This window comes from Eubalaena glacialis, chromosome 13 (assembly GCF_028564815.1).
Source record: "Eubalaena glacialis isolate mEubGla1 chromosome 13, mEubGla1.1.hap2.+ XY, whole genome shotgun sequence".
NCBI lineage: Eukaryota > Metazoa > Chordata > Mammalia > Artiodactyla > Balaenidae > Eubalaena > Eubalaena glacialis.
The window spans coordinates 79,353,845-79,372,631 of NC_083728.1; the positions used below are offsets into that span (position 1 = coordinate 79,353,845).

The following is an 18,787-nucleotide window of genomic DNA, read 5'->3' on the forward strand; positions in this document are numbered from 1 at the left end:
ACGAGGAAGCTGATGCTGTAGCCCGGATATGAGCCCTAACAACGAACCCTTCAGTTATAGTGCCCTAGTGGGACGGTACATTGCCAAGGATGCTGGACTGCCCTTGAAATACAGTGACTTGGCTAATGCAGTAACAGCATGTCCTGTATGTTCTAAACAATAACCAGGGCAACTGCCAAAGGAGTCTGGGGCCATCCACTGGAGTTTCCAACTGGTGAGGGATTGGCAAATTGAGTATATTGACCGGCTCCCTCTGAGCGAGGGCTCTAAACATGGCTTGGTTTGTGTGGACACTGCATCTGGTCTGACTCAAGCTTTCACCTGTTGCCGCACAAACCAGGTTGCAGTTAGGGGATTAGAGAAGCTGAGTACCATGGCCAGGTACCCTCATCGTGTAGACAGTGATGGGGGTCACATTTCAACGGTCATGAAATGCAAGACTGGGCAAAGGAACATGACACTGAATGGAGGTTCCCTCTTCCCTATAAGCCGCAGGCAACAGCGTTGGTAGAAAGGAAGAATGAAATATTAAAGCAGCAGATTAAATTACTAACAGGTAAAACCACCTTGGCCGAGTGGACTAAAGTACTGTCCCAGCCTTTAATATGTTTGGATGACAACCAGTAGGGCCTGTTGCCCCATTTGCCAGACTGGGGACCCCCTGCCGAGAGACCCAATGCCTTAAAGGTATGGAAGTCATGAGAGACAGACATTGCCGTGGATCAACGTGGTGTACTGCTGAGAACACCAAGTCCCATCACGCCGGGAAAGGTGTTATCTACTGGAATTTGCAATGGGATGTCCCACTGGGATGGGTAGATTACTTCTCCACTGAATCCCATTGTCCTGCTGTAAGCCGGACCGGTTGAAATGCACTCTACCTGGAATGGAACATGCACCATTGAAAGAGGGGAGAAGGTGGGGTCCTGGTCCGGCATATCCCGCCCCCAGTCCATCTCCTCATGCCTGAGTGTCTGCCTCCCCGGAAGCACGACCAGGTCAAGTTCCTAAAGCTGCAGCCACATTAACATCCAAGGGTCAGGCCACAGGTGTAGTTCATATAGAAGGGGAAGACCTCCCCATACAAGTTCCTACTACGTATCTGTCTTTTTGACCTTAGACTTCTGCTGCTCCTGTGGTGTCCGGTCATGGATGGGCACCTGACGGAGATACCATTCTACGGTGGGCCCACTTGATGTCCGGCAAAGGAATCAATCCTCCTGTTGGGTATGTGGGCAGCTGCCCCCCTCAGCTCGTCAGGACTACCATGGTGGGTATCACCACTCCAGGGAGGGGATTGGAAGTCTCTAAAGAAGTACATTAAGGAAAAACAAGCTAGGACTAGTACTCTTTTTCTCCTTTTCTTGAAGTATTGTTGATTTACAATATTGTATTAGTTTCAGGTGTACAGCAAAATGATTCAGTTATATATATACATATATATATATTTTCAGATTCTTTTCCATTATAGGTTATTACAAGATATTGAATATAGTTCCCTGAGCTATACAGTAAATCCTTGTTGTTTTTCTATTTTACTTATAGTGGTGTGTATCTGTTAATCCCAAACTCCTAATTGATCCCTCCCCCTCCTCTTTCCCCTTTGGTAACCATAAGTTTGTTTTCTTTGTCTGTGAGTCTGTTTCTATTTTGTAAATAAATTCACTTGTATTTTTTTTTAGATTCCATATATAAGTGATATCACATAATATTTGTAGGACTAGAACTCTTAATTCATCTGATATCACCAATATGATCCAGAACCCTGGCCTGTGGCACCCATGATCAATAGCACTGGGTAAGAGTACTCTTTTTCTGTCAATCAAACTACAGAGGCAGCCCATCAAACTGCTGGCAGGAAGGGTCCTAAAAATACCACCATCAGAGCCATGGGTGGCTGCACTCAGATTTGGGATGGGTTCATGTGGGGCACCCTGGGTTGTGGACATTTGAGCACCTGGGCAACTCTATGTTGGGAACAGAAAAATCACTCTAAAAAGAACCAACCCAAGTGTACCCTGGGACATGGGATGGATATCTCTGGAACTGTGTGGTCATTCTGTCGCATGAAAGGATAGCGATTGGTTTGGCACTGACTGGTCACACCCCCCGGATACTTATTCGGTGGCCCTGAACCGGACCCGGTGGTTGTGTGGCTCATATCCTTGGCCACGTGGTTGGGCTGCTGCACCCTGGGTTTTCCTGAGCCCAGGGAAGAATCCACCCACAGTAACAAGAACTGCCAACCCTCTCTCCTCAGGCCAGATGGGCACGTTCTGTTTTCCACTGGTACGATCATTTGGCCTCCATCTTTGTCCCCTCCATTGGCCTGGAGGACATCATAGCACACATAGAAGCTCTTACTAAGTTTACCCAGCAAGGCTTCGATGACAGCAGGCAAAGCTTGTCCTTACTAAACACTGAAATGTGTCTAGTGAGAAAAGCCATCCGACAAAAGAGGATGGCCTTGGACGTTATTGCTGCCTTGCAAGGAGGCACAGGATGTTGTGTGTTCGCACCTGATGAGTCAGCTAACGGATCATCTTTATTAAACCACATGAGGACACAAGTGATTGCCTTGAGTGATCCAACCCCAGCCTAAGGGCTTAATAAATCAATGATTTAGATCACTGGACTCTCGGTGGAAAAAATTGTTACTTATTTTGAGAATCATTATCTTGATCTGTGTTTTCTCTTGCACGTGCCTCTATGGCTGCTGTGGCATCTGCCTCCAGTGCAGCCAGACAGCTGCCCAACAAGCCACCTCCACGCTAGTGACACCCCTTGCTGACCACTCAGAGCTGATTGTGGAAGAGGGGGCCGGGTGATACTGTAAGAGCTGGTCATGAAGGGTGAGGTGTTGGAGGAGGTCACCAAGAGGATGTGACAGCTGGTTGACCCACGAGCTGGACCCCCTCCTCTGTCCTTGTAGTGTACTCTCTGCCCACAGTTCCCACAGTGGGAGCCGTTTCAACGACGCAGCCTTGATAGGGTACGGTGCTGTTGAGACCATCCGGACGGTATACATGACTAAACCCAGCTTAAGGTCTCTGTATAAACTTTTAAGATTCTGGCTGGCAGATGTGGAGATCTACTCATCTTGTGGCCGCCCAAGGCAAGCCTCATATGTAAGTTCCCTTGCTTGTTACACTTGCCACCTGCCAATCTGGGGTGGTCTGCCTCTTTCTTCGGTCTCTCCTTGTCCTCCGTGTACAGGGCCAGTGTCAGGTTTTAGCTCTTGAGATTGCAAACAAGTTTCTCCTCACATCCTTATGTATCAGAGAGGTAAATCTTTTCCATAGATCCTCAGATGATGCCCCCTTAGATCTCACTGACCAGGATTGAGTCAAATTCCGTCCCCTGTTGCAACAACATGGATAGACTTGAAGGGTATTGGGCTTAGTGAAATAAGTCAGACAGAGAAAGACAAATACTGTATGATATCACTTATATGTGGAATCTAAAAAATAAACTAGTGAATGTAACAAAAAGGACTTACAGATATAGAGAACAAACTAGTGGTTACCCATGGGGAGAAGGAAGGGGAAGGGGCAATACAGGCATAGGGGATTAAGAGGTACAAACTATTATGCATAAAATAAATAAGCTACGGGACTTCCCTGGTGGTCCAGTGGTTAAGAATCCGCCTTCCAATGTAGGGGACGTGGGTTCGATCCCTGGTCAGGGAACTAAGATCCCACATGCCACGGGGCAACTAAGCCCATGTGCCCCAACCACTGAGCCCGAGCGCTCTGGAGGCCGTGAGCCACAACTAGAGAGAAGCCTGTGCGCTGCAACGAAGAGCCTGCGGGCTGCAATGAAAGATACTGTGTGCTGCAACTAAGACCCAACGCAGCCAAATAAATAAATAAATATTAAAAAAATAAAATAAAATAAGCTACAAGGATGTATTGTAGCACAGGGAATATAGCCAATATTTTATAACTATAAATGGAGTATAACCTTTAAAAATTTTGAATCACTATATTGTACACGTGTATCTTATATAATACTGTACATCAACTATATCTCAATAGAATAAATTCCATCCCCTGACTACATGGGACACTGAGAAAAGGAATGTCTGCCTTTTGCAGGCTTAGTAATGGATATAGCTGTGCCAGCCAGGCACAAGGTGGCACGGTTAGTGGCTATTGGGTAGGCTTCACCCCCCAGTGTCTGGCAAATGTTATGCTTGAAGAATAAGCTGTGGGCAAAACTTTTATCAAAGAACATTTGCACATGGTGTAATGTCAAAGGTATGCGGTGAAGTAGCAATGACTAACTCGTGTGTGGCCAAGAAAACATATCACTTTACACTTGGATGAACTCACTGACGTGGCAAGTTTGAATCAGCCCTGGGCTTTTTTTTTTTTTTATTCTTTTAATAAATTTATTTATTTTTGGTTGCGTTGGGTCTTTGTTGCTGCGCTTGGGCTTCCTCTAGTTGCGGAGAGCGGGGGCTACTCTTCGTTGCGGTGCGCGGGCTTCTCATTGCGGTGGCTTCTCTTGCTGCGGAGCACGGGCTCTAGGCACGCGGGCTTCAGCAGTTGTGGCGCACGGGCTTAGTTGCTTCGCGGCATGTGGGATCTCCCCAGACCAGAGCTCGAACCCATGTGCCCTGCATTGGCAGGCGGATTCTTAGCCACTGCGCCACCAGGGAAGCCCGGGCGCGGGCTTCTGGGCAGTGCATTTATGGGAGAGAAGGGCTTGATAAATTTTTGTTTATCGCTGAAAACCTGAGTAACCGAAAATGAGATTTGGTTGTTTGTTTGTAATTAAAGTTCATCTTGTGAGTGGCAGAAAAAGGGGTAGGATCACTCCTGATGGAGTGGTGGCCGGAAGAGGCTGGTCTACCTACACTTGATTCGCAGAGAACGGGGGCAGTTAACAAGTCGCCTTTCAACCTTGATTCAGTGCTGAAGGAAAGAGAGAGAACTGTGAATCTGACCAAATCATGGCCACTGGGTGTTCATCTTTGCAGTGCTGTGTGGAGAGATGGGTAATTATTTCATATTAAAGTAATGTCAGGGAGAAATACAGTCACTTGAGATTTTATTATTATTTTAAATCGTGGTAAAATGCATGTAAGGTAAATTTTACCCTCTAACTGTTTTTAAGTGTAAAGTTCAGTACTGTCAAGTGCTTTCCCTTTTCTGTGCAGCCATCACCACCATCCATCTCTAGAACTCTTTTCGTCTTGCACAGTCAAACCTCTGTACCCATTTAACAACAACTCCCCATACCCCACCACTCCCCAGCCTCTGGCAACCACCATTTTACTTTCTATATCTGTGAATTTCACTACCCTAGGCACCTCCCATAAGTGGAGTCAAAACAGTGTTTGTTTTTTTGTGATTGGCTTATTTCATTTAGCATAATGTACTTGAGCTTCATCCATGTAGCCGCTGTCAGAATTTCTTTCCTTTTTAAGGCTGAATAATATTCCATTTTATATATATATATATATATATCTCACATTTTATTTATCCATTGATGGACACTTTTGGCTATTGTGAATAATACTGCTAGGAATATGGGTGTACAAATATCTCGAGATCCTGCTTTCAGTACTTTTTGGGTATATAGCCAGAAGTAGAATTGCTAGATCATATGGTGATTCCGTTTTTAATTATTTGAGGAACCACCATACTGTTTCCATAGCAGTTGCACCATTTTACATATTTACCAACAGTGCCAGTGGTTCCAATTTCTCCATACCCTTGCCAACACTTGTTATTTTATGTTTTTTGTTGTGTATTTGTGGGGTTCTTTTTTAGATAATATACATCCTAAAGAGTGTGAGGTGGTATCTCATTCTGGTGTTGCTTTGCCTTTCGCTAATTATTAGTAATGTTGAGCATCTTTTCATAAGCTTGTTAGCTATTTGTATATCTTTGTATATACATGTCCTTTGTCTATTTTTAAATGGGTTTTTTGTTGTTGTTGATGAGTTGTAAGAGTTCTTTGTGTATTCTGGATATTCCCTCTTTATCAGATACACATTTGCAAATGTTTTCTCCCATTCTTTCTTTTCACTCTGTTGACTGTGTCCTTTGATGCACAGAAGTTAACTTCGATGTGGTTCAATTTATCTATTTTTCTTTTGTTAATACGCTTTCAGTGTCATATCCGTGAAATCATTGCAAGATCCAATTTCATGAACTTTTCATGAATCCAATTTCCCCTATTTTTCTTGTAAGGGTTTTATAATTTAGCTCTTACATTTAGGTCTTTGATACATTTTGAGTTAATTTTTGTGTATGGTAAGGGTATATGGTAAGGGCCCAACTTCACTCTTTTGCATGTAGAGATCCAGTTTTCCCAACTTTATGCCTCTTTTTAATCTCAGGCAACCGCTGATTTTCTTTTTGTCCTTATATGTTAATTTTGCATTTTTAAAAGATTTTCTATAAATGGAATCATACAGGATTTGCTACTTTTTGTTAGGCTTATTTCTTTCAGGATAATGATTTTGAGATTCATCCATATTGTTGTGGGTACCAATATTTCATTCCTTTTTATTGTAGAGTAGCATTCCATTGTAATTCCATGGGATTTTTAAATGGCTAATGAGACAAAGCATTTTTATCAGACTCTGATGATGACCATAAACCCAGTTTTAAAATTTCAAGTGGTTTGTTCAAGTTTCACATCTCAGCAATATATTATTTAGTATCTTAAATAGCTTAAACCTGTCTAAGGCCAAAATATCACACTTTTCAAGTGTGAAGGAAAAGCCATTGGGATTTCTTAAGACCAAATTGTGTTACGAACTTTTGTGTTTGCCCGACTTCAAGATGTTCTTTACTCATCAGAGAAAAACAAATAACAAATAATACAGTGGTAGGCATGATTCAAAACTACATCTTAATGCTGCAGCAGAGCACAGAGTCTGAGAAAATGCAATCAAAGACAGAGCTAGGAATCCATGTGCTACTCTTCCTAAATACCAGCACTCAAGCTCCCCTCTTTGGAATGTTCATCAACTTAGCAACTGATGAAACTCTAAAAGTCATTTGAGAGGGACTTCCCTGGTGGTCCAGTGGGTAAGACTCTGCACTCCCAATGCAGAGGGCGCAGGTTCAATCCCTGGTTGGGGAACTAGATCCCACATGCTGCAACTAAGAGTCCACGTGTCGCAACTAAGAGCCCACGTGTTGCAACTAAGACCCGGCACAGCCTAAATAAATAATAAAATAAAAATAAAAGTCATCTGAGAGACTTTTTCATGACTTTAGGTGTTCATGTTTTATCTGGAAATCTAGAATTATCATGCACAGCTGTCAACACATGCAGCCATTCTATTGACCTATAGTTTTGAATTAGGATTTTCTTGTTCAATCAAAATAAGTAGTAGGAGAAAGAAGAAAAAAACCCACTGGATGTGGACATTAAGCGTGGGGACCTGTGTTCATGCCTCTGTTACTGAGGCAAGCACAGATCATTCTGGTGAAAGGTTGCAAAAATATCCTCCCTCACACTGATTTGAAGAGAATATTAAATGTGTTGTTTAATTATTTTTTTCAGCCCTGGGAGCTCTTTATTGAAACAACTCGCAGCACAGTATTTGAGACAGAGAGCGTTGGCTGGCCGAATCCCAGGAGGCTGAGAAATTAAGGTTCCAGCACCCGTCTCTGCCCTCCTGGGGAGGATTCCTCCATGAAGGCAACCAGGCCTGAGCAGCCCCAGGCTGGAAGGTGAGTGGTCCATACATAGAGGCAATAAGGGCACTTGGATCAGGGTGGCCCTGCAGCACTGCCCTAGGCTGGGCCCCCAAAGTCCGACAGTTGTGGCATCCATGGGGGGGCAGGCACACCCTTGTTTAATTAAGTATAGCTTTGACGGTTCTGAGCACCCCAGTATGAATGGTGTGCGTGCGTGTGTGTGTGTGTGGTTTTCTATACCACCAAGCTATTCTAGGACACCAGCTAGGTGTCCTGCAATTTAACTCAATTCTGACACTACCCAGAGAGAGCATCAGATTCCACAGGTGAAGGGCTCAGTCCTACAAGTCTGCTCCTCACCATCACTTCAGACACTGGTTGCAAATCCAGGCTATCACCTGTGCGTCTGACCAGCTGGCTGTAGATTAGACGGTCCCACCATCCCCCCTCCTTAGGTTTGCTTAATTTTGCTAGAGTGGCTCACAGAATTCAGAGAAACATTTTACTCACTGGATTACTGGTTTAATATAAAAGGATGTATCTCAGCAACAGCCAGATGGAAGAGAGGGCAAGGTTTGGGGAAAGGGTACAGGGTTCGACCTCTCTGAGCGCATCAGTCTACCCAAATCTCCACGTGTTCACCAACCCGGATGCTCTCCAAATTCCGTCCTTTTGAATTTTTATGGAGGCTTCATTACATGGGCATGTAGATTAAATCACTGGCCAGTGGTGATTGAAATCAATCTCCAGCCCCTCTCCCCTCTCGGTGGGGCTGAAAATTCCAACCCTGTAATCACTTGGTCCACTCTACTGGCAACCAGCCCCCATCCTTAGGTGCTTTCCAAAAATCACCTCATTAACATAACAAAAGATACCTTTGCCACTCGCATCACTGAATTCCAAGAGTTTTAGAAGCTCTGTGCCAGGGGCCATGACCAAATATATATTTCTTATTGTAAATCATAATATCGCAGTCCAACTGCTGGTCTTCCAACAGGGCTCTCTTATAGTAAAACAACCAGAAAAGTCAGAAGTACTGGTATATTACTAGAATCCCTATTAATAACTATCAGCTACTGATAACAATCCAGTCCATCGTCCTATGGTATGAAAAAGTCTATCAGGGTGAGGCCACTCAGGTTTTCAGGCTTCCATTTAATCTTGTGAGGCTCCAAAAGCAGGAGTGGAGTCAGCAATATGTGGCTTCACCCTTTCAGGCCTTTGGTATAATTGAGCTAAGAGACAACATCATCTCTTGCTCTGAGCCCCTTTGGAGGTGTTAATGTAATATTAGATTTCCCTTGTTACATAACCAATTTATTCATTCCTTTACCTGGAACTACTATTTTTCCTTCTCTCCTTTTATACCCAAACTTTTCCACCTTTGGAAGAGACATTAAGTTTGGCCACTGTGCTGGTCTAGATTGCAGGCAGCAGCACTGGTGTAGCAAATGCCTCCCCTTCAATCCACTTCTATTCAGAAAAGGTAAGGTTACACAGGCGCAGAACTGGTGGGTTATCTTTACCACCAGGCCATATAGCTGTATTTATTGTTAGCCCCAATTTTGTCAGATGGGGTGAAGGTATGTCCTGCCCCATCAGGCCCTTAGGAATTCCAACATAAAGGTTAAAAACACAGTCAGAGTTTCTTGCTTAGGAATCAACCCCATTTCCTGCCTTTGTAGTTGCAGCCCTGGTCTTATAACCACTGCATCAAGAAGGGGAGGAAAGAAAAAAAAGTTGAAGTGATGCAAGGAAGAGAGAGAATAGCAGCACCTTCCCTAACCTCCCTTCCCCAGATCTGAAACCAAGCAGGACCCTGGGGGGCCTTCCCAAGTACAAATGCCCCTCTGAGTCCCTCATTTCTTGTTTGTAGAAAGAAAGCTTTCATCTCCTAAGCTTTCCCTGAGCTTCAAAGAGCAGACTCAAGCAGTTGCTAATTAGGGAGGTGAGGGAATGCAGCTACAAAGGAAAAGTAGTCAAGCAAGAAAAGTAATGATAGCTTAAACAATAGTTCAATGATAAAACAGAGTCCTAGTTCCTCCTCAAGGAACATACATAATGATCTGACACATGTCTTTGAGTTGTTCTGCAGAAACTAAGACCCTTACCCAGGTGGAGGATGCTAACTACATGCTGACTACAAGCATGTAGATCCCAGACTGGCTGCAACCAGAGGATTGATGATTAAGATTCCAGAAACATCACCCTGTTACCTCACCACCAACCAATCAGAAGAAAGTGCAGGAGCTGCACCCCTCACGCCAAGTGTTACCTTTAAAAACCCTTCCCTGAAAGCCATTGGGGAGCTCAGGTCTTTTGAGCATGAGCTGCCCATTCTCCTTGCTTGGTGCCCTGCAATATTCCTTCACCATAACCAGTAGACTGGCTTTGCTGTGTGGTGGGTGAGCAGACTCAAGTTCAGTTCTATAACAGATCCACCAAAAAAACGGAGAAATCTATCCAGTGGGGACACTCCTTTAGCCCCACTCATTTTCGTGTTGGATGTGAGTACACACTTGTGAAGCCATGTAAGCCAGCTTTTCATGCCTTTATCCCCACCCCCACTCTGTTTTAGACAACCAATGCTTTAACTGTCAGTTCCAATTCTCTATCAAACTAGTACTCCAAGGAGGATATCTCTCTGCCCGTTGTTGGACATTATAGGCTCTAGAGTGAGTTCCTTGGTCTGAAGAAATGACGGTTAGCCATCCATATTGGTATAATATCTTCTCTTCCAGTTCTTTCATCATGCTCTAAGCATTTGCATCTACCACCAAGTAAGCAAAGCCCATTCCAGAGTCAGTGTCTATTCCTGTCAGGATCCATCTGCAGCCCCCAGGGCTACGAGAATCAGTCTGATTTGACAGCTATGTTCAGGGCCTTCCCACCAGGGAATCTGCAGTCTCTAACCACCTGCAGTCTCTGTGTCTTTTGCTGGAAGACAGTACAGTTCTTATTGACATTTTGTACCTTAGAGAGTGTGATAAAAAGGAGACAATGGTCCCCAAATGGAGTAACCTTTGTTAGGTTCCCATGTCAGCAAACCAAGACTTAATACATAACTAATTACAGTTTCAATCTTCCCCAGGAATGCGACCTTTAGCCAGCAAACCTGGAATTTCCTGGGCAGCACAAGGAAGAAATCTGCTGATAAACCCCTTCCATTTCCGCTTAGAAGGATGACCTTGCCTAAAACAATGCTTTCTTTGCTGATAATTTCCTTTTTTCTGTTCCCTCTCTGCCTTTAAAGACCTTTTCTTTTCTGCAGGTTGATGAAGCTCCTTTCTATTGCTAGATGAGATGCTGCCCAATTCATGAATCATTTTATAAAGCCAATTAGATCTTTAAAATTTACTTGTTTGAATTTTTGTTATTGAACAGGTGCAAAAGGAACACATCTAGATTCAGCCCATCTCTGCATTGCTGCAGTGCCCCCATGTCCCCTCATTTCTGGATCCAAGGGGCCATCTCAAGAGAGCATGTGGAGGGACTTCCCTGGCGGAGCAGTGGTTAAGAATCCACCTGCCAATGCAGGGGATATGTGTTCGAGCCCTGGTCTGGGAAGATCCCACATGCTGCGAAGCAACTAAGCCTGCGCACCACAACTACTGAAGCCCGCGTGCCTAGAGCCTGTGCTCTGCAACAAGAGAAGCCACCGCAATGAGAAACCCGTGCACTGCAACAAAGGGTAGCCCCTGCTCGCCGCAAAGAGAGAAAGTTCAAGCACAGCAACAAAGACCCAATGCAGCCATAAATAAATAAATAAATTTATTAAAAAAAAGAAAAAGAGAGAGCATGTGGGAATGTCTGCTTGTTAATTCCAGTCACTTTCCAAACCTGGAAGGGAGTTCTGATGGGCATAGACATGTCCTAATTTAATGCACTCCTCCGATTTCCATAGGGTTGCGCCCCTTATGGGCATCCCTTTAACAGGTCAGGTTTCCATTAACCTCTCACCTGACCAAATGGACTGGGCATTGGCCACTGCTCATGAGTCATTAAAAACCCAAACGTAGGGGCTTTTACCACTGTTCACTCTTCCATCACTGCTAGGAAAACAGCATGCAATTCAGCACACCAGGCTGATCTCTTTTTACCTCCTTCAATCAGATTGGTGGCCTTCCAATCAGAATGTTGTCCATTTATCTTGGAACTGCCATCTACAAACCAAGTAGCTCTTTGTCTGTCAGTGGAGAGCTGTTTATAGGGCACTGACCAAGTGACAATAGAATCCATCAACTCCTCACACAGTTCCAGAGTCAGTCTCAGGGGGGAAAAGGCTCCCTGCTGGTATCTATTTCCTCCTTGCATTCTCCCCAAAATAAGACCCTATATAAGCAATTTCCATTTTACTATGGAACTCTTCTGGGCACCGCCATCTTCATTAGAGTGTTTCAACTCTCTAGCCCTAAGTCCCAGTAGGCATTGCTCATAGGCTTTTGCCATATGTCCCAGCCTGTGCTCCATGCAGGGCTATCTCACATAGGGCTATCACAGGGAGAATTTGTCCCCACCAACACTCCAGCTTCTATTCTACAATGTGTGAGCTCAGGGAATCTTCCTGATTCCCATTTAGCCTGTCCAATTAGCATTGCTTGAAGGGCGGATTTACATGCCTTCTGTTTTACACAATACAAGGTAGGGGAAATACTCCCCTGTGAGAGTTGATGTCCACCCCCATAATACAACCAAGTAAAAGAGATGCAACCACTATAAAGACTGTTGGAACATATCAATCTTCCTACAAACTTTTACCTTACATTTCTAGCTGTAGCCTCCATTAGGACTTCATCCAGAGGTTTTGGTTTGCAATACTGGGTAGGGGAAGTGTTCCACAGCCAAAGATAATATCCATTCCCATAAAAGGAGACACAAATTCTTTACGTATAGCCTGTTTAAGCATTCCAACTTTCATAATCCTATCAATCATTACATGTTTACATTCTTTCAATCTAATTGTTGCCCATGTAGGGGCTTCACCAATAGGTGTGGCTTCTGTATCAAGGAGTCCTGGAAACTTTTCTCCACCCTCTGACCATTTTGCCCACTCTTGTGCCAAAGTCTTTTGGTCACCAGTGAGGGACTGAAGCAAGGCGCTTTTGTCAATCTTTAACCTGATTAATCTAACCACTGTCCCAAACGATGACTGGTCAGGTTTCTCACTGTAATTTCTGCATTCTGACATTTACTTTTCTTTTCTTTTCTTTTTTTTTTCATTATTTAGAGAATACTTTATTAGTGTCTGTAATCAAACCCATGTAGATAAGACGTTCCCTATTTAATACAGTGCATTAGCCCTGTACAAATGGAAAAAATTATGTTTAATGTTTCTAGACAAATATAGCTGCTGACTTTTTCAATGTCTCCAAAATCATCTAAAAATTTCCCTCCTGCTGGGACGGGTCCCATGACTCTCCGCTTTCTGTTTCCTCTTTGTTTTGCTCCTATCAATATTTGCTTATTCACCTTATTTCTTAATAACCATTTAAAAATTTCCACTCTGTTGGGAAGTCCTTTGAGTCTCCCCTCGGCCTCTTTGCATTCTCTTGTTAATTAACTTAACGTTTTTATTACCATCTGTGAAACTGAGTTCTCCTAAAACCAAGTTCCCTTACCGAGTTCATGATTAATCCCTTTATGCAAAACTTTATTCCTCTTCTTGTCCCCTCTAACCTCAATTCTGTGCTAACTGAACACTAGCCAACCAGAGTCAGATGACTAAAATTTTGCTGTCGTCGATAAAGTCGTTAATGTACTAAAATTGCTCTTATAGATATCATCATTAACGTACAAACTCAGGTTGTTTCTTCAGGGTAAGATAAGCTCACAGACTCCCAAGCCATGGACTACCTGGTCAGAGAATCATACATCAGAGACATCTTGACTTCCAAAACTATGATTAAGAAATGTCATAAGAAATGATTAATCCCAGCCTCTTTGTTCCTCACCTTAAAAAAAACCCCAAAAAAACCTTTAGTTCAAAGATCAAGTTGGAGTGGATCTGAGGCTTGTCTCCCATTCCCTTTCTTGGCACCCTGCAATAAATCCTTACCTTGCTGCAAACGCCTGCTGTCACAGTTTGGCTTTCTGCGCTGTGGGTACATGAGCCCTTTGCTTGGTTACATATGTAAGACCTATGAGGGGACGCTGAGACAGGAAATTCGATAAAGCTTCCTGCACTGCTTTTTGGTTTTGCAACAATAGGGTTATATGGGGTGCCTGTGTGAAAGGGGACCTCTTAACCACAGTATTTACCACGTCCTGGGTAATGGGCATATTCATCAGGTAAATATCTCAGTCATCACAAAGCCCGTCCCACATGGCTTACATATGAAGCATATCAGCCACTTCATTTGGGGTGTTCCACTTGGCATTCATAGGGGGTGATGGGCAATCTCCCTTCTCAGGGTTAACGGATGTTTTCTCCAGTCCACCAGGCTGGCTGAACCCTCAGGAATAACCTCGTGTGTGTCTGGATCACATATAGCCATCTGTGATTGTTCCATAGTGAGCTGTGGGTCCTGTATCAACCCAAACATGCTCTTCTACTCTGCAGCACTCAACCAGAGACCAGTCCCCCAATTAATTACTCTCACAATCCATCTCAGTAAAGTTTCCTCAGGAAGCTGATAATATCAATTCACAAAATGAAACAACTCCTTCACACTCTACTCCCTGGTTTTAATAGTTGCTTGGTTTTGCCCTTCCTTCACCTTGATTGCCTTCTTCATGATCAGGGATCTTAGAGGTACTTTCTGTTGTCCCTTGTTTTAAAAAATTCTTTTCAACTGAATAAATTTTATGATTTATTTATTTTAAAGTACTTATTTATTTGGCTGCACCAGGTCTTAGTTGCAGCACACGGGATCTTGTTCCCTAACCAGGGATTGAACTTGGGCCCCCAGCATTGGGAGAGTGGAGTCTTAACCACTGGACCACCAGGGAAGTCTCTCAGCTGAATACGTTGTAAAGATCTAATTGTCTTTACTGAACCATTCATGATTTGGGCAACATCCCATCTAGCAAGTAGAGACGAGCTCTGAGGAGCTGTACTAAAAGGAAGGCTTTTCTAGGCAGAGAGTGGATTACCTTGTCTTCCTCTGGGGGATGGGAAGGGCCCGTGTGGCAGATGACCTCACTGGTGCTGACCAGAAAATTCCAGACCGACTGGTTAAAACTACGTTCCTGGGAAATGTCGAAACTGCAATTAGGTTAGTTGTTAAGTCTTGGTTTGCTGATGTGGGACTTACCACAAGTGATTCCATTTTGGGCCTGTTGTTCCTTTTTAATGATTCTCCCCTTTTGATCAGACTCTATGCTTAGTTGAGAGATGTGATAAAAATTTTAAGGCATTAGTGCCACTCTCAGCTACTGCTCTGAAGTTCTCCAATTTTTGTCAGTCCTTTGTGTAGTGTCCATAGGTCATAACATTTTTGCTTAATCCCTGTGATATTTACAGGTCACAACTTCAAGTTTACAATCTTTAAGTCAGTCATTCTCTTTCTTCCTTTTTAGATGTCCCAGTCTTAGGGAGATCATTTGCTTGGCGGTTAGCAGCTGTAAACATGCATTTAAAGCTCTTGAGAGAATACAACGCACCTCGGAGCGTGTTATGATTATAAATAAGCAGGATAATCCCCAGTGTCTGGAGTGCACTTTGGACTATGGTTCCTAAGACCCAAACCAATCAAAGTCAAATAAGTCAAAGATGACCCTGCTGAAGGAGTCATCTTTTTAAGCCAAGTGGCTTGCTCAGTGATCTTATGTAATTGAGTGTCAACTTTCCCAGAAGTGTCAATCCAGGTGCAACAGGTGGTGTTGGCCATGGAACACATACTTCATTCCTCAGCTAAAAGGTAATCAAGGGCTATCCTATTATCAAGAACAACTTTGGGGAAAAAAACCTCCACAACTTTGGCCAGAGAGTATAAGGATTTTTGTTGGGCAGCTATTGCTATTGCAGCAGATTCCGTAATATTTTCAGTAGTTAAGGAGAGGTTCCTCATTTGCATTTATGCATAACCAGGGAAGTAGGAACCTAGTAAAGGGAGCTAATTTTGAATCATGACCGCCTCCTGATAATTTCAATTTGAATCTATGGCTCAGAACTGGAAATGTGACAGTCATGAAGGCCAACAAAATGTTAGGGGTATGTAGACAATACAGGCAGTTTTATTCCTTTTATTTTTAATTTAATTTTTTATTTTTTATGACCCTTGTTTTGTGTCCCTTTCTTTGCATAAAGCCTGGATGCAAAGTTCTCCAAGCTTGTGTTGTTAACCAGAGACAGGGAGAGGGACCAGGGGGTCTCTAGCATAATGGACAGATCAGAGTTTTTGATGACAAATCCAGCAGTCTGAAATGTTACCCCCCATTTAGCAATGGCCTGGGAGATACAGATGATGGCATTATCTTTCCAGACCAATACCAGAGTAAAGGGAAAAAAGGGAAGAAGAAAGTGTTTCATGTTTTGTTAAAGTATAAAGTCTTGATTTTATACTTGATTTTTATACTTTCTCCCATCTTGGGAGAAAGTAGTCTACCTTAATGTCAGCTACTTCTCTTCCTAGTTAACTTGATTTGGAGAACTCCAGCATTTGTACAGATATCAGGTGGAGCCTTCTTTAGCTGTATTCCCAAGGCTCGAGTCCCTGAAGTTTGGCTGCCACCTGGGTCATGAGGAGGACCTGGTATAGTCCTTTCCAAAGATATTCAAGAGCAATCTTCGGTCTTACTGATTCCAAATCAGAAGGGTGGGAGAAAATGGGAAATGTTATTTTGGAGAGTCATAAGCAGATATTTGAGGAAACTAGAAGAATTCAGGATCCAGTCCAGTTTATAGGTACTTAATAAAACCTCAAGGACAATTAACAAGACTAGAATAAAATATCTACAAAGGTGCAAACATAATTTTTTTCTCTCAGTTACCCCCATTTTTCTCTTTTTTCCAAGGACAATTACAGTAAAACTAATTTATTTGCACTAAACTTGAACTGATTATTTATATAAATGCATCAAAAATAGTGATTGATCATTGTTTCTTTCTTTCTTTCTTTTTTTTAAAAATTTTTTTGGCTGCACCAGGTCTTAGTTGCAGCATGCAGGATCTTCATTGTGGTGTGCGGGATCTTTAGTTGCAATTCCTAACATGGAATCTGGGAAAGGATTCCAAACAAATGGGGAACTGAAGACTAAACTGGCAGCAGTTCCCAGTATGGAATCTGAGGACAGAATCAAGGGCTGAGTTTAGAAGGTACTGCGGACTGGCCAACCCAAGACCCTGCACACACCACTAGCATCTCCCGTGGAACCTTGGGTTGGGGAGAAGTTTGAACCAGCAGACCTCAGTAAATGGGGACTTCAACTTGGGACTCCACATTGACGGGAACTGTGCACTGCCACTAACAGTTCCCATGTGGCTCTCAGGATAGAATTAAGGTTGGGGTTAACCGCTCAAGAACAGGGGAATTGTGGACGGAAAAGCCGATTAGATGGGGAGCTCGATGTAAAGAGAGTGGACCACAGAACTGAGAGAAACTTACCTACAACTCTTAGAAATGGCAAAAAAGACAGTGACGTGACCTCAAAGAGTTTACGGGGTACCATGCTTGTGTTTCTTGGTATCCAGATACCGTGAGAGGTGGCTTTGGATCTGATCCCGACGCTGCCACCAAATATGTTAAATAAAAATTCAACAGAGTTAAATTCAAAGTTCTAATTGGCTTTATGAAACATTTCAACTAGCAGTAGAAAGGAACTCCATTAAGCTGCAGAAAGGGAAAGATTTTTAAAGGCAAAGAGGGAGCAGAAAAAAGGAAATTAACAGCAAAGAAAGAATTACTTAGGGGTACTCTGTTCTATTGTCTCTGCTGCCAGGCTCAACCCACAACTTCCAGAGCCACAGACGCATCTGACTCCACTGGTAGTCCTGCTTGGGGGATGCCTAGAGCTTTAATCTGCTTCACTAGTGTCTTGCCTTCTCAAAGGCGGCTTGTTGCTCCGATCCCCAGTCCCACACGTGCCCTTCCTTTATCAGGCAGTATAAGGGACGGAGGCACTGTGCAGGGTGAGGAATACAAGTCCTCCAAACCCCAAATCGTACAGACACTTGTGCTTCCTTCCCATTCTTAGGGGTTGGATAGGCTTGCACCTCATCCATCACAGCTTCTGGGACAGTGTGCCCCTTACCCCAACAAAGGACTCCCCAAAACTTTACGGCAGTGCCTGGGCCTTGAATTTTCTGTGGGATCACCACCCATCCTCTCCCTCACACATGTTCCAGCAAAGTCTGCAGAGTGTCCTGAGCAGAGGCAAGTCTTCCTATGTTAATATTCTATCATCAGTGTAATGGGCCCGTTTTACTAACGTGGGGAAAGAGAACAAGAACAGGTCTCGGGCTACCATCCCGTGACATACGGTGGGGCTGTGCAGGTAGCCTTGGGGAGCACTTGAAAAGTTCACTGTTGCCCCTCTCACGTGAAGGCAAATTGATCTTGAGACTCAGTGGCCAGGGGTCTACTGGACCTCTTGTGTGAAGGTCTTTTACATGCCTTTATGTACTCTGTGGGTTCCTGTTACTTGCAGCCAAAAGCAATCTTCTGTGGAGACATTAACCTCACTGCTGGTTCTGTAAGCTTCTTGGAAATTATGTGACTTGCACATGCTTTTGCTATCAAAGCAACTTTGATTTATGCCACTGGAGTTTTTCTGTCTTCTCTATCTTCAATGATAAAATTAATAGATTTTAGATGAGAAAGTGATATGTTGCAGTCATTTTAAGAAACCTCTGTTGCTTTATGTGAGAGGTCATTATACTTTGTTTGAAAATGACACAAAAGCTTTGATAGTTTCATGGTACGATTTGACAAAGTTTCATAATGGACAACAGCCTAGGAACAAACAGATACGTGACCCAATAAAATCTAATTTTCAGATGGTATATTTTCTAGATAGATTTTAATTTTTTGCCTCATAATCACTCATCCCAGCATTCATGCATCCCTATACTCAATGTGCACTGGAAACTCGTTCAGTACTGATTTTGATGACATTATTCTAAGTTGCAGCAATTATGTTTTATTTTTTAAATCACAATATATATGCCTCAATGAATAATT

General features: G+C 43.3%; 1 long non-coding RNA gene across 1 annotated transcript; it reads left to right on the forward strand.

Annotated features, from left to right (window-relative positions):
• Positions 1-4,931: 4,931 nt before the first annotated feature.
• On the forward strand, positions 4,932-11,412 carry LOC133104097 (uncharacterized). Its single transcript, XR_009703477.1, has 3 exons — positions 4,932-5,002; positions 7,531-7,700; positions 11,052-11,412. It is a non-coding gene; the product is annotated as an uncharacterized LOC133104097 (long non-coding RNA).
• The last annotated feature ends 7,375 nt before the right edge of the window (positions 11,413-18,787 follow it).